Below are 24,766 nucleotides of genomic sequence, written 5' to 3' on the forward strand. Positions count from 1 at the left end.
CACAGCTGCACCGTATCAAGATCCTGAATCCGGGAATTCTTTTCTTAGTTTTTCGGGGAAAACGTAGAATCGATTTCTATTCTATATTTCAGCCATCGTCAGTTTTTTTTTCCTCTTCGACGGTAAATTCAAAAAATCTGCCTCATATTTTTTTTGTCAGACACGAGCAGTAATAAGTTATTACACAAGGGTTGTCACACAAGAGAAACAAACACTTCCGAAATTTCAAGTGAAGATAAATATTACAGGCATGGGGGAAAATTGCTTGCATGAGGTTATAGTAGTGTTTAAATCTCTAGGATGTTTAGAGAATGCTATAAATTTCCTATCTGCGAACCATTAGTCACCTCGCATATATCAAAATGGAATTATTATGTATTTACCGAACACACTAGAGTTGGGGCTGCACAACGTTTCAGTCCATACATGATGCGGTATACAGTAGTACAGTATATATGATACTGCATACGTACTATATACGATTTCCTATATGTTACGGTAAATGTGTTAATTCGGTAATATGAATAATCGCGGGTCACCGCTAATAATGCTTGATCCCCGACTATGTCAGTGTGTTTGATAAATTTTTTGAATTTATCACATTTTTCAGTGATTATGTATCAAATGCAGAGCTGATCTTCTCGTTAAAGTCTCGCCACAGAGAGCAACACATCAACACAGCGACACATCTTTTCATTACACTTTACTCAAAGTTTTGAAAAGTTAATAGAGATAGCAGCATTATAACAAGCATTACACAGAAACAAACTTTGCGTCGGGTTCACAATATATACACGCAACATGGCCCAGGTATTCTTCGACCACCTGCTTATATCTCTCTCGTCATTGAGATAGATGACGGCGGGCCCATGATCACGGAGGTGATAATGTATTATACTCCAACTCGTATTTGTAAATATGATAAATCATCAATCTGATTATCAAATTCAACGCACATATTGCTCAAACTTTAGTCCGATATTGATGGATTCGATCGGTGATGTTGATTATGTTTTAAAATGCCGATAAATGTGTGAAAAAGCTAACATTACAAGACCTATAACTACTATTACGTTCTTCATCCTTATAACATTCATTTCCATTTAATTTTTATCGCTAAATATGTGTAGTGTACCTATCACGTGTAAGAGATAATGATAATTATCATTCACTCGAGTGATATTTCCACATGGTTTCTTCTTTATTTGCCATACTTGCCAACTTCATTCGAGAATTATGTATAATCACCGGTAAAAGTGATAAACGTAGGAGAATGTATCAAACTTACCGAGGCGTATAATTATTATGCATTAATAAATTGCGGATAATCACCGATTTATCACACTTACCACACCATATACGTTTCATATCTTTTGGATAAGTCAATTTTTTTATAAAACAAATCAAAAATTTTCGTCGTTAAAATGATTGGTTTATTAATGAATTATTTTCTAGGTATACAGAGTTAGATAAAGAGGTTAGATATACAGGTGTTTTTTTTTTTTTTTTTTTTTTTTTGGTAGAAGAAAATATTTCAGATTTTTGTCGATGGAAAACCAAAGAAACCAGTCCTGGTGATGTAAGCGCCCCCGTGACGCAGTGGTATAACACTCGTCTTCCACTATGGAGGTTACCGTCAAAGTCCACGGTTTCGAATCCGGTCAAGAATATCAGAAACAAGTTCTTTACCTACCGAGCCTTTGCGACCACCGATAGCTTTCATTTCTCACCAAACTGCACTGGTTGGAAATTGCCGTATGGCGATATATGACTGAACTTGGTGTACGGTAAAGTAGTCTTGCTGTATAATGAGCGGAACCTGTGAACTTTTCTTCAAACTCTTCTGGGTCTGGAACGTTCGAACTTTTCTGAATGGCTTTCTCTTCTTCTATCGACGAAAATTTGAACTAATTTTTTTATTCTGTACCAAAAAAAGAAAAAAAATCCCCCTTCGTGAGAATATATTTTTAGCAAACCACATTCAAATATACATATCTCGATAATCCGGGCCATGCGCTAATCCTGCCAGTAGTCCGACGTCTTTTTTTGGCAGGTTTTTTTCGAACATAGAAGAGGGAAACATATCACTGCATGTCTATGCGCAGAACTTTATATTATTTAAATGGGTTTTATCAGTTGGCTTCCAGTAATATAGCGATTTCAGTAATCTATCACACCCGGGTCTGATATGCACCGGATTAGCGACAGTCTACTGTACCGATTTCTACAATTTTTTATGAGTTTTTAAACTATTTACTAATTTATGGGACACCCTGTATGTATAAAATATTTTCTGTCTTTGTACCGACGGTGTATAATCTTTCCGTATAGATCGATTTCTTGACGTGAATACGTCTTATAAATCATCTGACGATACTGGGAGCGTATTCGCAAAAAAGATGCGTGTGTGACGAATTTCTATAAACGCTCATAATTTCGCAGGTAGTACCGGGGATTTCGTGATTTTTTCCCTTCTTAAAAGAGGGGGGGGGGAAAACGAACATCACCAGGCAGTACTCAACACAAGTCAAAAGCAATGGTATCGTCATATGCGCATTGCAAAAGTGAATTTAATAATATCATTCCGGTTTTAATCTCTTCTCGCCTGGGAACCAGGCCCGCTGCCTCTGATTCGTAACAAATTGTTTTCCGCTATATCTCGAGCAGTTCAGAACGAAAATAGACGACATTGATTGTAAGCTTTTCCAAAGTCAAAGCCGTCTATTCAAGGCACAAGAAACGTATTCAGTCAAAACGTGTCTATGACACAGCCTACCCCAATTTGTTTCCTGGAATTTCAATCACTTCCTCTCTGTTTATTTGGGACAGTAATTTAGCTCACATAACACATAAAAAATTAAAACACACAAAAAATGAAAGGGTGACTCCAGTAATTCTTAATATTTACTCTCTTTCATTTCATTGGAAAACAAGAACGAAACCTCTCTGTGTATTGGATTAACAAGATTCATCGACGTTCGTGGAGGACGTTTCCAATTAACATTCCCATTTATTTATCTTCGAATTTATAATTATTCTCGATCTTAAAATTCCCATCTTCTTCGTCTTCATGAAAGTTGTTCGCTCAGAGAGACCTGAAATTTAATTTTTAGTTATTTTTAAACTTTTTCGCAGGGAACATTTCTAATTTTAGGATCTTTTCTGAATGGCGTTTCTCTTCCTCCCTCGAAGCTATTTTCCTCACAACAAAAACGATAGTGTTTTTTTACTTCCTCCAGGTCATAGAAATGAACCAGAAGAAAATTTCTCCTGCTCACGTTTTTCCTGTTTTTTTTTCCTCCCGGTGTATTTCTGGAAAATATCAGCCATGAATTTTGCATGTTGCCCTCGTAAATACACGCGTGCTGCAACCATTACCACTACCGGTATTTACGCCGTTTTCACTGCTCTGTCCGGGATTACTCCCAAAGGTTTAACTAAAAGAGGGGAATGGAATTCTTTCTTCTTCCCCCCTCCCCTTATTTTTGTTATTTTATTTCGGACTTACACAAATAAAAGTATTCCACCGCTATCTAGATTTACATGGATTACGGATCTACTTCTGAAACTTTGTTTTTTTTTTCCCCTAGAATAGGATAAGTTTTTACTTAAGGTGGAACATACAACACTTCTCAGTCATGGAATTTCCAGAGTAGTTTGAAATGAATATAAATGCTGCAGTCTCTGGATTTATTCGAAACTAGAGAAAAAGAAAATTTGTAAAGTTGGAGAAAAAAATGTGGGGCAATTTAAATATTTACTGGAAAAATAAGATTTCCTCTTCTTTTTTTTTTTTTAATTTGAAAAATAAACTTTGGGAATTATTTTCATATTTTAGAAATATTGGAAAAATGTCTAATTTAGGAACAAATCTTAAATTATTTTATTTATAGATAAAATTTGAATAAAAATTTTAAAAATATTGAATTTGAGAAAAAAAATTGTAGAAATATGAAATTAGGGGGAAAAATTAAAAAATAATTTTTATGTTTGAGGGGGGCTCTTAAACTTGGTTAAAAAATGAAATACTGCGCATTAAATTCGGGAAGAAAATTGAAATAAAAATTAAAATTGGCGAGAAAATTTTAAATTGGGGAAAAAACTCCAACAAAAATTTGAATTGGGGGAAAATTCAAACAAAAATTAAAATTAACAAGATCAAACCACGAAGGAATAGGAAATACTTAATATCATTTTTTTGTCACAAATTGTTAAAGGCCAGTGGCCAAAAAAATAAACTTGATTGATTGAAATAGGAAATACTGTTCTTTAAATTCGGGGGAAAAATTCTAACAAAATCTGAAATTGAGGAAAAAAATTGCAACAAAAATTATAATTCAGGAAAACATTTTATAAAACAGTAAATACTGTGTATTCAGTTTGGGAAAAAATACTAGCAAAAAATTAAAATATTAAGATAAAAGTTCCAACAAAAGTTAAAATCTGAGAAAAATATCAACAATTCAAACTACGAGGAATTTCAAAAAATGTAGATAAAAGTGTAATATTTGAATATTGCTTTCAATTTGAAAGAGATATTTTTTGAAAATTTAGTAACTTTCATAAATTTAAAAAAAAATGAATGTAAAATTAAAATTTTGATAAAAAAAATTATAAATATATTATATTTCAGAGATAAAGCCTTTGAATGTGTAGGAAAAATACGAAAGATGTTCAAATTGAGGGGGAATAATTTCAAAAAAAATTTAAATTAGGTGGTTGGGGAATTTCCAAAGTAGGTACGAAAGTAAGTTTCAAAAATTCTGAAATTAGTATGAAAAATTTTCAGAAGATATTTTGAAAAAAATTCGATTTTTTTTTTTCAATTTTTCTGTAATACGAGATGACCGTGGCGAAGAGAATTTATTTATTTATATATTTTTCTTTAATCCGTGCCTCTATTTACTTGTCTCATCTCTGAAGGTAAAGGAATAACAATAATTTGGTGTTCAAAGACCCCACGCGTTAAGTTTTCCTCCTAAAAAATATTTAGATACATTAAAATGTTTACAAAGCACCACAAAATCAATCGTAATCATGGAAACAAATCACATCCATCACAAAACATTTAGTTCAGTCTCAGTAAAAGCTACATATTGGACGACAATCCATTAGCGTTGTGTCGAAAATTATTTTCCCTTAGTATAAGTGCCATACCGAGTCTGGACTTGTCACAAGAAATGGCCGTCAGTGTTCGCAGGATAGCTTCGAAAGTGAACTAATGTTTCTGCGGCTAAGAATGTACGAAACAATATTTATTACTAGAGCCACAAAGTAATATATTTCTTTTCGCGAGCGTTTCTTAAAAATGTCCGTATCCGGAAACGCTGGAACGTTTCCAAAAATCGACATTTTTTTTTTCCTCCGACATCCCGCAGACAAATTTCAATGAGTCACAGTGAACGCTCATGATTCCAGTTCTTCATTCAACAGGCTACCTACAACAGTGTTCTTTGTCCGTTGGTCCGCAAAACATTTTGAACAACTCATATAGCCGATTAAATGCTTTATACCGTCTCTATACTGATTTTTATTCCTGTCCTGGCCTGTCAGGTCTGCAAATTATTTCTGTCATTTAATTTTGCGGTCCGCAAATTAATTCTCCTATTTATTTATTTTCTGAAGGTCCTTAAATCATTTGATCTCATTTATGTATTTTTTTTCGCTAGTCCGCAAATTTATTTCTCCGGTTTATAAATTTTTTGGTGGTCCTCAAATTATTTTTCTCCTATTTATTTTTTGCCGATTAACAAATTATTTCTTACGATTATTGACTTTATGCCGGTCCGCAAATTATTTCTCTTATCAACTATTTGCTGGTCAATAAATTATTTCTCACATTTATTGATTTTTCTCCGTTCCGCCAATTACTTCTCTCATATATTATTTTTTCCGGTCCGCAAATTATTTGTTTTTTTACCGGTCAACAAATTATTTCTCATATTTTTTAATTTTTCTGCCGATCCGCAAATTATTTTTAACATTTATTGATTTCTTGCCGGTTCGCAAATTATTTCTCTTATTTTCTTTTTGTCGGTGAACAAAATATTTCTCTTATTCATTGATTTTTTACTGGTTATCAAATTATTTCTATCTTTTTTGTAATTATACAAATCATTTCTTGCATTTATTTATTAAAGATCCTCAAATTATTTATCTCATTAATTAATGTTTTTCTGGTTCGCGAATTATTTTTCCTCATTTATTTATTTTAGCCGGTCCACAAATTTCTTCTTCTAGTTATTTATGTACTTTTTTTGTCAGTTAACAAATTGTTTCACGCATTTATGAATTTCTTGCCGGTCCGCATATTATTTCTGACATTTGTCGATTTTTTGCTAGTCATCAAATTATTTCTTTTATCCTTTTTTGCCTGTCGACAAATCATTTCTTACATTCATTTATTGAACGACCTAAAATTATTTTTCTTATTTAGTTTTGCAAATCAACGAATAATTTCTCACATTACTTGATTTTTTGCTGGTCATCAATTTTTTTTTCCTTTTTATTTATTTCTCTATTGATGGTAATCAAATTATTTATCCCATATATCAAGTTTAGCTGCTCCGTCAAATCATATCTCGTTTTCGCAGGTCCGCAGCTTCAAAAAGGTTAAAGAACACTGATGAGATTCTTGTATTTTAATAGTGTATGTTCTGAAAATTTAAAACCAAAGTAATTGTCATTATTATTATTTTCCAAATTACGTAAGAACTGATGGAAATGAACCAACATCAGAATAGTTCTTTTCATGGAATTTCTTTATTCAGCATCTTGAGTTTGGCTTTTCTTATCTACGTATATTCACCCGGTTCCGTTTTTCATTTCCACTCTTCTTGGTTGATAGACCGCCACACATACGAGTGGCAGATGTAACATTGAAAAGACCGATCTACTTTTTTTTTTCGCTCCACCTTGGAGAAGAGTCAGAGGTGTAGAAGCTGACAACAAAAGACAGTGGAGTACCACCACCTCGCTATCGTCTAAGCGAATGAGAGGCCGAGGAACTGAATAGTGCTGCGGGTCCATTAGATGTCACTGCAGGGGCGGAGGACCTCATCCACGCCGTGTTCTTCTTCTTTATCCAACTCTCGAGTTCCTTTTGTGTGTGTGCGGATATTTCTACGTTGAACGTTAATAAGAAAGTACCTGTACACGATGGTAAGAGAAAGAGTTTGGTCGCTCGACGCTAATTGGCCCGAAGAACGACCCACTTAACGTGAAAGTTTCGACAAAGTTTTAATCAAAGTCCAGGCGCCCTTTCGGTAAAATGTCTTCCTAATGAATTGAAGCGACGAATTTTACGATGGCTCTTCGTATTAATCCGCAGAGATTTTAGCTTTTGTATGGAATTTTCTCACGTACGATACAATATCGATGGCGTTATTTGTTGTTCTTACCGAGTATTGTATCTGAAACATGGACGATATATAGGATTCGGTGTTATACTTTTAATCACTCTCTGCCTGAGAATTGTTATTATAACGTTATTTATGACGGTTTATGCTTTCGATTAGCTTGAAATATTTAACTTTCTCTTTCGTATGAAACATTGTTCATTGAGATTTTATTCAGACTTTCTCTAGATCTTCGCTTTTATTCTGCATATTTCTTGATTGCTCTTGAAGCAAAATATTTTCTTATAATATTATATTAAAGGATAATTAATCATCTCAAATGTTTTAGGTTTTCTTTACTTTCAAAAATTTCTTTAGGCTCAGAGTTTTATAGTTTCGTTATAATATTTGTAAAACTTTTCCAAATTTTTAAGTTTTAAAGTTTTTTTCCAAATTTACTTTTTTTTAATTATTTTAAATTTTCTTTTATTTAGTTTTTTCAAGGATTTTTTTGCTTTATTTTTTCAACTTTTTCATTTATTTCTAATTTTTTATGTATTTATTTATTATATTATTATTCCCAATTATTTTTACTTTCTCCGAAATCCGCTTTTGTAAATCGATATGTTACTGCCAAAGCCCGAAGTACGGCAAATTCTCTTCGTAAAACAGTCGAGAGTTTCGGCGAAAGCCCGATTGGTAGAAATGATTTTGGGTTTTGGCCGGTCAATTCGAGAAGTGGCTGATATTCCCCATCTAATGTTCGATAAGATGTCAGATAGTTCGCGGTAGGCCCCAAATATATATATATATATATGTCTATATATATATATATATATAGACATATAGTTTCTTCTGTCAAATTTTGAAGAAAAAAAAATTTTACTGCATTTTGTCTTCTATATGATGGAATGCTAACGTGGGCGTAATTATTATGAAAAAATACGCAAAATGGCGATGACCCAGACACGTGCTTTTTTTTCGGGTTTAGACCAGGGATCTCCAGCCATTTCGCGACTATAGCTTTTGGTAAAAATACGTAAAGAATAGATTAGGAAAAAAACAATAAATAATTGAATTGGTATTCAATTAGGAATTTTATAATGTGTTCATAAAAATTATATTAAAAAGGAAGTATGGAAGTATTTCGGCATTTGCGAATTGCATTGAAGTATCTGATGAAATGCTATCGTTGCGTTTCATTAGAACGTTATCGTCGAGTTATGGTTGTGAAAATCCTGTTGATATTGTCAGGTATCAGTGAATTTTCATTACTCAGGAACGGTTTAAGGCTTCCGAATTCTCTTGAGCTTGTCACGTCCACCAATTGACGTTTCACAGTTTCCGCTCCGTTGGCCTTGCTTGACCACCGTGACCTCCGTCCTTCTCTCTCTCGTTCTCTGCCTCAAGTGAAGTTTAGGATTGGCCAAAAACTCGGACATGTTAGGCGAGAGAGGACGTGAAACGTTTACTACTGCTGCTGTCGAGACTCGATTTTCAATTGCTGCGATCGAACAACTGGAACACGGGTGACGTCGAATCTGCGGAAGTTCGATCTCGCGATCTCTGAATGGGTTCGCTTTCTCCATGATTTATTAGGATTTATTCCTGTAAGGAAGGAAGGCGTGTATGTGTTTGCCGAAGAGTCCGAGTTCATTCTCATTGACCGGACAGGGTTTAAAAAAAAACCTATCAAAGTCATGAAAGCTGTTTCTCGCCGAAGCAAACGTGTGCTGACTGTCGATGATTTTTCTGTGACTTGTTGACCTTGTGTGTTAGGTAGGGTGTCTTATATTAATCAAAAATCACCACAGCGTGTATGCTCGATAACATCGATCCCTTCGAATATAGCAATAACACAACACTTCTACCAGCACTTATCTAGGGTATTTTTGCTATACGTAGAGAAAGATGTCCTCTCCCTTGTGAAAACGATATATACGGAAAACTGGCAGTATGAAGATATATTGATGTTTAGGAAAGGAAAATTCATCTCTGTCCTCGCTGGGATTCGAATCCCGGTCTCTCGTATGAGTACTCTACTTCTGAGCTATGAAAGCAAATAGAATACTCCCTCCATGGAGCCTATACAAGGTTATTTAGAAAAACATTGCCAAAATAAAAGAACAATTCGAGCATACGATAAAAATCTAAAATCTCATAGGAACATAGGTGCGCAAACGCCATCTGGAGCAGCTACAGCGAGTTGTTGCTTCACACACTTTTAAAGCAACCCCGAACTCGGCAAGCATGAAGTCGCAATTCTGACAAAATAAATACATATATACCAAAAACAAACACATTCCGGCATGTACCGATTCGCTAGAAGTTCCGTTGTCGTCGCTGTTGTCAATCGATAGTTACTGGGTTGCATTTGATAGATTTTTTTCTTTTTTTCCTTTTCTTTTTTTCTCCCCAATGTATCGCGGCAATATTTTGATACGATTAGCATCAGGTACCACAAAACTACAGCATTGGTGCTTTATATTAAGTTTTGATAAGATGGCCAAATTCTCAATCAGAACTACATTTTTCCACCTTCAAACAATGTCTTCAGCTGCTGTAACCAATGCATCAGAAAACGTCTCTGGATGCAGGTGTACATTAGGCTCTTTACCTTTTTACCTTTTCATTCCAGAGGCAGAAGGCATGTTGTATGGAGATGGTATTTGCCCCCAAGATTCATTTGCTCTCAAGATTTCGCCCAGGTCCAAGAAGCTATATCTATACTACTACTTAACCGTACATGCACATTCTCTACGGAATTTTTAAAGAATTCGTACATTCCAGGAAGTGTGTCCCCTATCGTATTTATGTTAGAAGTTGTGCTTGTTTCGTGTTCTTGCTGGAGCTAACTAACTAACCGTGTGATGACTCGGTCCATATCCTCCGGGATTTCTAACCGTAAAAACGCCACCACCGGGAAAAGCCATTCACATCTCCACGGGCATCTCATATATATTCAACAATTTCCGGGGGTAATATGAAATTATATATATATATATATATATATGTATAGAAAAATGTACAAAATGAACATTATGAAAATCTAAAATTTGTCGAAACAAAAAACTGCAAATAATTTTGCTATTATATTTGCAAAGTGTTTTATTTATTTATTACTTATCAACAAGTATTCTCTTAACAACACATACACTTTGATTCACAGACCTGTCAAAGAAATCAATAAAAGAAACTTGGCAAATTTCAAAAAATTTAAAATTGCAACTAATAATCTTAAATTTCCATATCTCTTTGCTACTGTCAAATTATCCAAAAATCCAATTAAATTCAGATTTGTGACATGCAACAGAAATAGCTACAATCAAAAAATTGGTTTTAAATTATTCAAATTGCTTCATAATATTCTTAAAGACAACAAATCTGGCATTATCATCAACAACACTGTCAAAGTTTTGGAACTTCTCAAAACAGATAAAATTAAATCCATTGATACATTTGATTTTGAAAATCTTTTCACTAGCATTCCCCATAATGAGATTCTTAACATCTGTGAATTTCTCAACAACAACTTTGAACAAAGTATAAAAATGCAAAAACACGAATGGATGAATATTGCAAAATTTTGTATTTTTGAGAACTATCTTTTTAATGGTATTTGCTTGTATAAACAAACCACAGGAATTCCTATGGGGACTTGTTTTTCAAGTGCTTTTGCAAATATATATATTTTTTTGCATTACTTTGAAAATAAAAATCTAACTTCTCCTTTTATTTCTGGTTTAAGGTACATTGTGTGGCGGTTAAATAATCTTCAACTACAACGGCTTTCACGAAATATCAGTCAGCAAATCTATCCCAGCGAATCTGAAAAAAACTAATCGCAACAATAATCAAGCTTTGATTTCCTTGACTTAAAAATAAACATTGCTAACAGTATGGTCTTAACTGTTATACCCGACAAAAGAAAAGACTTTAATTTCAAAGTCAATTTTCTAACCAATCACAATTCAAATATCAGCAAAAAAGTTTTCAAAAATATTGTATTTTCTCAAGTTTCTCGCATCAAAAAATATCTGTAATAATGCCAACGATTTTAAAAATGCTTTGAATAATCTAAAAAAAATCTTCATATGCAATGGGTTTCCTCCTTACACATTTGACTTACTTCCTCCTCACACCAATAACTATAACTGTTAATTTTGAACGCAACCCAGTTAAGCTAGGTTAAACCAGGACTAGCGCATGGTATGTACTTGTTTCTTCTGCATCTATTTTTCTATTTTACGTTTTTTACATATTCTTTGACTGCCACTTGGCTAATGCATATATTTTGACAAAAAAAAAACTCGTTTTTGGCTTTGATTTTTAAATTCATAAGTAATTTAGCAGAACGTCGGGGGATCGAGCATTTTTTTGGGCTGTAAATGACAGGATCTGCTCTCATAAACGTTCTGTGTTAAACCAATGTCAGGGTGTTCCCCCTTTTTCACTTTTTGAATTTCTCATTTTTGAATTCTTCTATATTTTCACTATTCATTTTTTGGCTTTCCAGTTCACATAATTATTTGTCATATATTTGATGCCTACTAACAACCCTCTGAGTTTATCGGTTGATTAACAGACAACCCTGTATATATATATATTTTCACATTAATCCCGGAAAAATTATTGAATATATCTATGTATTCTCAAAATGTCACATATATGAATATGGCGTTTTGGGTAGTATATGGGAGTATCAAGTGTAAAAATATTCATACATATTTTTGGATATGTTCAAATTCAAAATTAAATATTAAATATATGCATCCCACACACATTCCAAAATTTCTAAACATTTCAGAGATAGTAATAGAAAAAAAATGCTGCGTACATCACCTTGCTGGTGCTGCCATCTGCCTTCCATATTCTGGAGTAAATATATTGAATGCTTGAATTTTTTTTATGTTATGTCAATGTCGTGTTATAAGTCTAGTCTGCCTGCTTTCAGCGGAGAGACTTTTTTTTAAATAAAAAAAAACCGGGTCACATTCACTCTTCGAAGTTGGAAAATCGCGCAGAAATCCAACTCCAGCAGACCATCAGTTCAAGATTGAACCTGGATTCTGACGAGTCCAGCACGATGACCACACGATCACTGTACCTATACTGCAGCAATTCACATGAGCAAAACCTTGATAGGAAATGATGACCATATAAGTCTTCAAGATTTTATTTTTCCAATAAATTCAAAAAATATTTCAAGAAAATCTTTAAAAAAAACGTTTTTGAGAATATTTTTTTTGAAATTACTAAAAATGTTTTATGAATTACTCTACTGTGATATTACAGTCTTTTCTAGGTCGCTCTCCAAGAGATAAGGCATATAAAAGCCACAAAACATGCCATACAGACGTTAAAAGCCCGTGTGCATTTTATCATATCTTCTCATGCATCACACATGGCTATGATACTCATGCATCACGTATAAGCAGAAAAGAGCTCTTCTTACATATTCTAAGTTTAAAAAAAAAATGTAAGCGAGAAATGCTCAATCTGCTTGAAATATTCCGGCTTTTTTTTGGAACTGCCGCACAGGAGATTAGTGACCACGCAAATGGCATTCTCGTGTCGTCTCCGTCCGATGCCCGCACTCACATCCTGTGCATGTTATGCGCATCTAAGTATACGTGTATGTATACGATACTTTTTCCCTCTCCACTTTAAATCCTTAGCGTCTTCCTTGCAGATGAATTTTTCATGAACTCTATGTCAATGTTGTTATTGTTATTTCTTTTTCCTCCTCCCTTTTAGCACTAAACAACGTGAATTTTTGAATGCGAAGTAGTGTCCCCCGGATGCTCTAGCTGATCCGTCCATGTTACCATTCTATTGTTTGGATTGCTCTGCCCTTCTCTGGATAACTTTGTTCACGACTATACCATATACGCGTTTTTCCCAGGCAGAAACGGATTCTGTTTTCACTGTTAGTTTACAAAACTCGTGCTTGCCCATCTCCGAAGAACCCAATATAAAAAGATTTCATCACTTTCGAAAGCTGCAGCGGAATCGAAACACTTTTATCACGTGCTCGGTATTTTATCTCCCTGCCATTGTCTTTTTTCTAAATCGATCCGGAAGCATTCCTGGAATGCGAGGAATCCATCCATTCATTCTACCTGACGATCAAGGTGGCCCATTTCTAAACTCTGCGGCTTCTTGAAGATAGGAAAGAAAAAGAATAAGGAAGGGTTTTAGTGGGGGATATGAGCCAGGAAAAGACAAAGACACTGGGAAAGGATAAAGACAGACAAAAAAAAGAGGATGCCATTTTATCCACCACATGTGGGATTAACATCCCCCCCCCCCAAACCATTCAGTGGCTTATGTGCTCAGTCGAGATAACGATGCCGTTGCCAGTCCACAATTTATATAATCCCCCCCCCCTTTCTATTTCAGCTGCAGGACTTAACCAGCTCTTGAAACGTCATTCACTAGGTCATACCCATAGCTAATTATGTGCTTGTACACTGCCGGTCGCTCTACGGAAGCATCGTCTTCTTCGATTGTCTATAGTACAGTTTCCCAACCTTTTTTGTCCCATTGTCCCTTTCTTCAGAAATGTTTTTCTTCCATCGCCCCCAACACAATCTAACCCATACAATCCTATGTTATACCCGTAGTTTCTATCGCTCCCCTGGAACATTCCATCGCACCCCCAGGGGGCGTTAACGCCCACGTCGGGAATCACTGGTCTATACGTCCATACTTACGACAATCATGTTTTGAGTAAACATTTCAGTTGTATGTAAATAAGCCCGAAAGCCGAATATAATGAAAATTACCAGATCTTATGGAAGAATCCATAAAGATTTTTCAATTCTCCGGAATGTGTCGCTATGCCGACACATTGCTCTGGGTCCGCACTTGGCCTATTCATTCTTCTATTCATTCTCCATGTACGGGTTGAATCCATGCAAAGTTGGTTTCTAAATTCTCCGGAATGTGTCATCCCTCCCACAAACATTGGTGTGGATCCGCGTCTGGCTGGGGAAAGTCTAATCACGCTCTATGCTGGGGTAGAATTCATACAGATTTGGTTTGAGAATTCCCTTGAATGTGTCGCTCCTCCCGATACATTTCCTGGTTCCACGCCTGACTAGGGAATACCTTATCAGTCTCCGTGTTGGGAGGCAGTAGCATCCATACGAACTTGGTTCGTAAATCGTAAATTCTCCGGAATGTCCAGAAACCTTCCGACAGGGCAATGTGTCACCCGCACACGGGCACTTCTGTGAATGTGTATCCCTGTCCGAACCAAAAAGTCTTCCTTGGTTCTCTAAAACTGTGGTTCCCCACCTTTAGTTCGCGAACCCCGGGGGGTGCGTTACATGAAAAATAATTATCATTGGCGAGGAAAGATGAAAAAAAAGTGTGAAACATTAGTTAGCTCAATATCTGACAGGGTACGGAATCCTCCTACGTATTTCAAGTTGTGCACATACCTCCTACGCACATTTACGGCTAAGCAATCCTCTCACACGTTTCAAATGGGTACGGGCATCTACGTGTTTCTATGGAGAAGTGAGCCAACCTCCCACTATTGTGAAACCATGTTGCTATTATTATGTTGATTACTGGCCATAATACATACCAATATATATTCTGAATTTATTCCCTCATAACAGAATATCGTAACAAGTTAATCAATTAACAATTTGCATTATGAGTTTTTAATTTTTTCCTGTACAGAAAATATCAGGCATTTTTACTTTTTTTCCTTCTATTCTTATATGTGTATGACCAGGAATAACAGGCAATTACAGAAAATCGTACTCAATTTTTAAATTTAAAAATCCTAAGACTTTGATTCACTTTTTTTATCGCCTTTTCTTCAAATTAAAAGAAAAATTTTTAAAACCTGTTATTTGAATTTTTTTGCATGGAATATAAATCTAGTTTTTAGGTAGATTATGTAACTGAACTAGATTATGTATCTAGATTACTAGATTACAAGATTATGTATCTAGATTACTAGATTACAAGATTATGTATCTAGATTACAAGATTATGTATCTAGATTACAAAATTATGTATCTAGATTACAAGATTATGTATCTAGATTACAAGATTATGTATCTAGATTACTAGATTACAAGATTATGTATCTAGATTACTAGATTACAAGATTATGTATCTAGATTACTAGATTACAAGATTATGTATCTAGATATCATTATACATTATTACTGTTGCATAAAGCCATATCGTTACTAGATTGTTGTTACTAGATTACAAGATTATGTATCTAGATTACTAGATTACAAGATTATGTATCTAGATTACTAGATTACAAGATTATGTATCTAGATTACAAGATTATGTATCTAGATTACAAGATTATGTATCTAGATTACAAGATTATGTATCTAGATTACAAAATTATGTATCTAGATTACAAGAGTATGTATCTAGATTACTAGATTACAAGATTATGTATCTAGGTATCATTATACATTATTACTGTTGCATAAAGCCATATCGTTACTAGATTGTTGTTACTAGATTACAAGATTATGTATCTAGATTACTAGATTACAAGATTATGTATCTAGATTACTAGATTACAAGATTATGTATCTAGATTACTAGATTACAAGATTATGTATCTAGATTACTAGATTACAAGATTATGTATCTAGATTACAAGATTATGTATCTAGATATCATTATACATTATTACTGTTGCATAAAGCCATATCGTTACTAGATTGTTGTTACTAGATTACAAGATTATGTATCTAGATTACTAGATTACAAGATTATGTATCTAGATTACTAGATTACAAGATTATGTATCTAGATTACTAGATTACAAGATTATGTATCTAGATTACTAGATTACAAGATTATGTATCTAGATTACTAGATTACAAGATTATGTATCTAGATTACTAGATTACAAGATTATGTATCTAGATTACTAGATTACAAGATTATGTATCTAGATTACAAGATTATGTATCTAGATATCATTATACATTATTACTGTTGCATAAAGCCATATCGTTACTAGATTGTTGTTACTAGATTACAAGATTATGTATCTAGATTACTAGATTACAAGATTATGTATCTAGATTACTAGATTACAAGATTATGTATCTAGATTACTAGATTACAAGATTATGTATCTAGATTACTAGATTACAAGATTATGTATCTAGATTACTAGATTACAAGATTATGTATCTAGATTACTAGATTACAAGATTATGTATCTAGATTACTAGATTACAAGATTATGTATCTAGATTACTAGATTACAAGATTATGTATCTAGATTACTAGATTACAAGATTATGTATCTAGATTACTAGATTACAAGATTATGTATCTAGATTACTAGATTACAAGATTATGTATCTAGATATCATTATACATTATTACTGTTGCATAAAGCCATATCGTTTGTGCAGATTAGTTATGTTTACTTTTCATTAGCACCCTCTTGGGGCAAAGATTACGATACCCGTACGATTCCTGACACTTAAGTAGTTAATATTTATATATTCGTTATGAAAATGCACTACATTTATTGTAGTTGGTACTATGTAAAAATACGTTAGGAGTGCCGCTCACACAATCTCTTTTTTTTCGTCTGTCAATGGTGATGATGACTCAATGTTCAGAGAAATTGCAGAATACAACAAACGGAAACATTTCTGTTTTATCTTTTCTTACTTACCAAGTGACAAGGCGGGGGGGGGGGGGCATGCTTAGTGGAAGAAAGGAAAATATGTGCGAAGGATGGGGGGGGGGTGAGGTGGACACAGTCATGTCCATCCGACACTGGACACGAAAACTTCATCAAGCGAGACGTCGTTGCCACAGTTACTGAAAGTTTGTGTATTTCGCCAGATAATTTGTCTCTCGTCGATAATGGATATTGCGCCACTGACGCCGCCACCAACACCATTGAATGAGAATAATGCCGCATATGTAAAAGAATAACAATAATAATGATAAAACATAACTCGCTAATTGCTAGATCCCCCATTCTCCACTGTCCACTTCCGTGCGCCATGATAAATTGATTACGCGCTTGGGACTCTGGGACTACACCACTAATCGTCAGGTTAAACCCTTTGTACAAATCTTCTTCTTCTTCATATCCAGTAAATGGATTGAGAAATTTACATGATCCTTACGAGACCTTCAGATAGATCATTTCAATGGATACGATCAATCAAGCCACCTACCAATGACGTCACTGACACCAAAAAAAAAAAAACTTTTTGCAACATATTTTTAACTGTGCTATTGAAGGATTGACGTAAGCTCAAGAATGGTTTTAAAATAAAAACTTGAAATTATCAACAAATGGGATGCGTTTCCGTGATGTCTATCGATATAGTAATACGCCTCCTACAATTGTCTTCAACGCCAATCCGAGGATAGCACCTGCTCTACGACTACACCACACATTCACTTCGTCCATATTCTACTGAATGAATGAACGCCAGGGTCTCTGCCACCGGACTTATCCCGTTGCCGAGATCTCTTCCAGCCCAGCTTCGTGGCTGAGTCTGGAACAAAGTGAGTGCACCTAACAGTCTGAGTGTGTAGCTTGTGTTGTGTATGATATTTCAGTGCCGCCATCTATACTTCAAATTGTGAGTGAAGTGTAATGATTGAATATTTGTAACGTTGTAGGCCTGTTGCTCTCTGTGGCGAGTCTTTTTAACGGGGAGATCGGCTCGCATTCGTGCCTTGAAGTTGGGAACCACAGAAAACCAACTTCAGCCGACCACCACTGTGGGGTACAAACCCGGATCCTCGCATCGCGAGTCCGTCACTATAACCACTCGACCACCACAGCGGCCGTCCATATTCTACTATAGGATTTCTAACGAATGGGATCAATATTCAAATTAACCAATTCGCGAACTGGCAAATTCCGGGCTTTCCAAATTCCGGAATTTGCCAGTTCGCGAATTGGTAAATTTGAATATTGATCCTGAAAATATCCGAATTTCCAGATTTGGCCAGCCACTTCGCGCAGCGGCTGGAAAGCCCTGGTCAAAGTCCGATAACGAAAGGCATGATTTGGCAAATTTTTTTCGTGATAATTATGTCCACGTTAGCTATGGCAAACCATCAAACCGCAGTCACGATACGGTAATCATTTTGTTTTCCAAAATTTGATATAAAAACTATATGTATGTATTATATTTTTCTCTCAAATTTCTTTTTTTCACTCTCTTGTCACATGGAGCTAATCCAATGCAGTTACTATATAAAACCCATGTATCACACGTTGGTGATAAAAAAAAAAGGATTTGGGGGCCTACCGTACCATCCTACATTAGCACATCGAACTTTGGCCAGAGATCTCCAGCCACTTCACGAATTGGCTGACCAAAGCCCGAGTCATTTTTTGATACCCATACTTTGGCCAAACTTATCGGTCATTTCGTGAATTAGCCGTACTTCTCGATTTGTCAGTAACGGATACACGTTGGAACGTGCGTGTATAATGTTATGAACACCATTTCTTTTCCCCTCGTTTTATACAAAGGATTCCACACTCGACAACTTCCTGCAGCTGAAGAAAGAGCATTATTATATTTCAATCAGACGAAGTTGGACTGATATCCCAGTCCCTAACTTGCGATGTGTTAACCAGGGGGTAATTGGAGAGATTCCAGGGGTGCCCGTGAGCTTAGATAAGAGAATAATTAACTACTAACTGTTTTTACATTATTATAGGGCGAAGGGATTTGTTACATTCATTTTATAGGCACACTGTCTCGTAGCTTTCATCTCATTCCCGTGAAGGGTCCATAGAGAAGAAACGGTCAAGAACTTCTGCGCTAAGCTGATTGGGTTGGGACAATGTGATATTACATTCGGATTTTGATCCAATGAAATAGATAAAACCGGCATTTTTATTCGTTCAATCGAGAAAAATCGTTGTATTGGGGTTGATATTAACACGTATAATATACACACAGAGGCTTCTGAAAAAATACTTTAAATCGAGGAAATCGTTAAATTAGAGATTTCTGATATCGGAGTTTACTTGTATTTGTTTATTGAAATACAGGGAGGAGTCCTGGACATAATAACGAATCAAGCTATTGGAATGGAAAGGTGACATTTGCACTAAAATACTTATCATGGACTAGACCAGTGTTTCCCAACCTGTGGTCTGTGGACTCCCGGGGGTCCGGGGGTACTTTGTAAAGGTATTAATCAATACCCCCGTATTTGCCTTGCCTTTTTCTTTGGTGATTTTTCTGAGTATTATATATATATATATATATATTAGGCAAATTTTACCTACTCTTCTATATTTTGTAAAGGGTCCACGGTATCATTTTCATTCACTACCATTGCATGAACGACATAATTTGGTGCTGTGGGGTTATAATTTATTTTACATCAATTTTTTACGATATACAAATTACACAAAACAACACATTTTGTATTTTATAGAGGGCGGGGGGGGGGGTGCACCAAATTGACCTTCACTGCAGGGGTCAGCAGAGAATTGACCTTTAATATAGGGGTCCGCAATGCATTGAATTTCACTAAAAGGGTCCCCGTCATCAGAAAGGTTGGGAAACACAATGTCCTGGCACTTTTTTTGATAAATTAAAAAAGAAGTTCAAATTTCACGCAAAGGTGGCGCTGTGAAAGCTCCGCATAACACATAAAATACAACTGAAATCATGCATAATCAATGTTTATGACAATTTGAGTTATATAAAACTACCGTAGTTCAACATGATCACCCTTTCACTCGTTTAGATGCAGCGCAAGCTGAGGAGGGCGTTCATATTAAAATATAATAGTTTTATGTAATGCAAATTGTCATTAACATTAATTATGCACTGTTATAGTTGCATTTTATATGTTATGTTGAATTTTTCGTTTTACAGCGCCACCTGTGAAGAAAATTGTAACTTTTTTTCATTTATCCAAACAAAAACAAAAAATTCCAGACCATCGTACGTATTTTAATACAAACCGCATCTTTTTATGTCAATTGGTTGATTTTTTAAATGTGTCTAGGACTTCTCGCCCACAACCTGCATTATTTAATTTACATTATTTATTTCCATTATTAGAATATGTGAAAGACAGTTGAAACTCTCTCTAGTCACCAAAGGATAGTAATGTAAAAAAAAAAAAAATCTTCATCGATATTCAACTTGAACTGGATAACGCCAACGATATTCCAAATGAGGAATCCACTTATAAAACGTAGCATAATCCAATAATAATAACGTTGGGTAAGCGAAACGTTATCAGCAAATAGTCATAATACCGAACTATCCTGAGAAAGCGAATATTCTTTTCTTAACGGTCAGTATTATTGACGTGAAAACCTCCAGAGTACCACGTGAAATAGTATTTTGAAAAACAAGTATATCATCCCATCCTTATGTACCGTAAGAGTTAAGATACTAAAAAAACGGATGAATATCGATATTATAGGTGAGGGAAAAAAGTCACCGAAATGCGTATATAATCCCCGGATAATATATATATATCGGATTAATGCCCCCCCCCCCCTTTTCCATTCTTAATACCATCATCCAAAGAAGACGATGATGGCACCACAACCGAATGGAAAGCCAACGCGTTTGGCATCTCATAACAGTTTACATAAAATTCCCATAGCATTGAATATGATTCATTATACGGTATATATACTTGTATATCTCCACCCCAGGCTGTCGCTGAATTTTTATTATTATTATAGAAAAGTTCTTTATTAAGTATTCAAGAATGTTGCCCGGTGTTATTACCCGGTAAGGATGTATTTGGAATATCTGCATACATAATTTATCCCTTTATTTGCATATTGATCGTCATCTCTTGACGCGCGGTTTCCGTTCATTATTATTATTTTCTTTTCTTACGTGAAATTTCCCGTGTTTTACCTGAATAATATTTCGCTCATAATCTCCCGTCCGTCTAAGAAGAAGATACACATACGCATGTTTCGGTAAATGAGATAAATCCGGTTATTATGCATAATAAACTGGTTATTATACGCGATCGCCGCCCATTCTGGTAAGTTTGATAAGTTTTCCTAAATTTATGACTTTTATTACCGACGATTATGCTGGATACCCAGGCGTCGTTGATAAATTTAATAAGTATTAAAAATTATTAATTTTACCGGTAATTATGCATAATACTTAAGCGTCGTTGATGAACATGATAAACCGTACCAAATTTATCACATTTTTTGCTGTTGTTGTGCATAATCGTTATTTCGTATTTGTAAATAAGATGTATACAGATAATAGGGTTTATTTTAATCCTATTTTGATTATTTTAATCCGACCGTATATTGGTGAGCTAGAGTTTGAACCGGATATAATGAACTCTGATTCAGCGAATTTTTCCGAACCTCCTCGAAATAACCCCTGCAATCAATTCCTATTTGACGAGAATTCTGAAATCCTACCCCGATATAATGAACTCGTATTTAACAAATTTTACGATCGTACCCCGATATAACGAACTCTAATCCAACAAATTCTTCGAATACCGTATATTTTACGATTGTACTATGATATTATGCATAACTACCGGTAACAGAGATAACTATCGAGTACTTATCAAATTTACCAACGACATTTGGGTATAATCACCGATGGAAGCGATAATTTTTTTTTTTCAATGTTCATCAAATTTACAAACGACGATACTTGGGAATTATACATAATCACCGGAAAAAGTGATAAATCTATCAAACTTACCGAGACAATCGGAGTTTAAAAATAACAACCGATTATTATGTATAATAATCGATTTATCATATCACCGTAACATACATACGATACAGCGTGCGCGGGAATCTGTATCACGGAATAATCCATAACTAATTCCGATCGACGTTGTTAACTGTATCTTCGGATACGTTTTAACGACAACGTTGACGAATTATTAATCGCGGTTCTTACGCAAAGCTCGGTATTCATACTCGATGGGCTTATAAATTCCTCTCCCGCCCGCCCTGCGTATTAATTGCATTTAAGACGATCATTTGAAATTATGTTCCGCAATCTCTCGTTATTGAATCCGTTCCGTTGACGGTAATCAATGTCGTGATAAGGGCACCGTGTATTGATCCGGATACTAGTGCCGGCGTACGTTATTATTTGAATTATTTCATTACGTTAACGATTTTGAAACGGTTTCAAATTTTTTGATCGATATCAAATAATTTTGATTGGACTGTTACGTCAATGTAAATTACCGTTAGTTGGTAAATACGAATAATTTTCTCAATAGATTGGAATGTTTCGAGTGTTTCTTTCTCTGATTTCATGTAAACTTGATTTGCTGGGTTTTGTTTGTCTCAGTATTTCTACCTTCTTGTCGAGATTATAGCAATACTTATTTTACGGTGAATGATAATCGGTTCTTATACATAATAACAGGTTATTATGCTTACTTACCAATCGTGTTGTTAAATTTGATAAATTAATCGTTTTTACCGGCGAATATGCATAATACGCAAGTGTTGTTGGTAAATTTAATAAATACTTGATATGTATCACATTTATCTGTGATTATGTACCTAGTGTAATCGGTGAATTTGAAAAATATGAAAAAAATTCCAAATGAGTCTAGTATGTGTGATGAATAGTAGGACCATGATATAATGATAACTAATTTTACTATCGTACCCTGATACAATTGCGCAATAAATGTAGGAATTATCATACAGTACGATCTATCATGTTTACCAACGACGCGACTCTTAAGTATTGTGGATAATCGCCAATAAAACGGATAATTGTTTTGTACTTATCATTTATTATCATTACTATCATTTATTAAATTTGCCAATGACACTTGGGTGCTATGCATAATCGCCGGTAAAAGTAATTAATAGTTTGTCATTTTTAAGGGGGGTTGGTGCACGCAAATTTTCCAAAAAACACATTTTTCAGTTAAAGTTTCTAAAAAAACTTTATGAAATAAAATATGGGTAAATTTTGGGGATTTTTATGGAAAAAAAAAGCATGTTATTGAAGTTAAAATTCGAGAAAAAAATCACCAATATTAAAAATCCGTTCAAATTAAAAACCATTCATTTGCCCACGCTTTGATTCCCGACTAACCCCATTATGTTTGCGTCAACTGTGAATTTGCGAACAATCCTATTGATACGCTGATCGAGTTTATCGCTAAAAAAGTGAAAAAAGTGTGGGTCCAAGGGCACTACCTTCAGGACTCCACTTGTGACGCCTGTCCAATCACAAAATTCTCCGTTAATCATAACCCGCTATGACCTATCTCGCAACCACGATGCCATCTAATTCTAAGAATCTTAATCTAATGCTAATAATCATTTCCCCCAATGCCAATCTTATATATAACTTTATATATAAAACTCGACTTTCTCCTTCTTGAACCAATGCTGATTTTTCCATGCATGACGCCAAGACGAAAGCAAAAACATGTGGATAGCGCAAAAATTCCGCACTTCAAGTGACTAACACGTAAGTGAGAGAAGAAGTCGTTTGGAAGTGGCTATAAACTGTAAGTTCACGTCTGTATAAAATGACCACAGTCCGAAAACATGGCTCAGAAAATTTCAACATAAAATTCTACCCTCAAAACAATTCCTCAAAAAAGGTGGATATTTCTCATTTACAATCTAAATCTCTATCAGGTAAAAAAAAAAAGTACAAAAACAATCTTCAAAGTATTCTGAGACTCAGTTTCACGTACTTCTCATCACTTTGACTTCATAGTCAATCCGTACATAATTTGTAAGAAAGATGAAAACTAATGGATCTTAATACATCAAATTAACTTCACTTGTACTGTATTTGAATATACGCTCTTTCGTCAGTAAAAAGTTTCCATTAGTTCTAACATAACCAGTATAGGGTTCGTTCGTAAAAAAACAATATATTTCTTTTATTGGAGGTTGGTTGTTACGTCATAATAAAATTTGAGAATCTCCCTTCGATGATGAAGTTTTCACTTTGTATTCCAGTGCCATTATAGGTATATATATACTATATATCTCACAGTACAAAAGAAAAAGATGCATTTCCTAGGCGACTTTTGTACCGCCATATAATCTTTTAAGAACAACTTTTTATATACATATATATTTTCCCGTTGGCTCTTATACCTCAAACTCTCTGTCTTTTTTACAAAAAATACCCAGTATCAAAGAAAAATGAGAAGAAATAAAAAGGAATTGATTTTCAATACTTACTCGCCAAACTCTTCGACTAAATAATCTCTCCACCATGTCTTTCTTCCTATTTTCTCTCTCCCTGGTGTCTTTTCTGGCGTCGAAAAGCTCTGAAGAAAGGCGTTAGGAGGTAAAGGAAAAAAAATTATACAGCAGAAAACTGGAAAAGGGAGGTAAAAACACAATAAATAAAAACCAAGGCAAAAGAATGAAAGAAGAGTTTGGCGTCCGTGATTAGAAT

At 34.7% G+C, this 24,766-nt stretch overlaps 1 protein-coding gene and 1 long non-coding RNA gene across 4 annotated transcripts in view; one reads left to right on the forward strand and one right to left on the reverse strand.

The window, feature by feature from the left end:
* Positions 1-24,766, forward strand: part of LOC149069322 (uncharacterized) — a 220,564-nt gene that overhangs the window by 32,685 nt on the left and 163,113 nt on the right. The window lies entirely within an intron of this gene.
* On the reverse strand, positions 1,557-24,602 carry LOC149069323 (uncharacterized). Its single transcript, XR_016195045.1, has 3 exons — positions 24,547-24,602; positions 12,180-12,474; positions 1,557-1,921 (listed from the first exon to the last, which is right to left on the reverse strand). It is a non-coding gene; the product is annotated as an uncharacterized LOC149069323 (long non-coding RNA).

Source organism: Pholcus phalangioides, unplaced genomic scaffold, assembly GCF_987345545.1.
Source record: "Pholcus phalangioides strain wild (caught in Gottingen) unplaced genomic scaffold, Ppha-v1.0 ptg000022l_1, whole genome shotgun sequence".
In the NCBI taxonomy this organism is placed as follows: Eukaryota; Metazoa; Arthropoda; class Arachnida; order Araneae; family Pholcidae; genus Pholcus; species Pholcus phalangioides.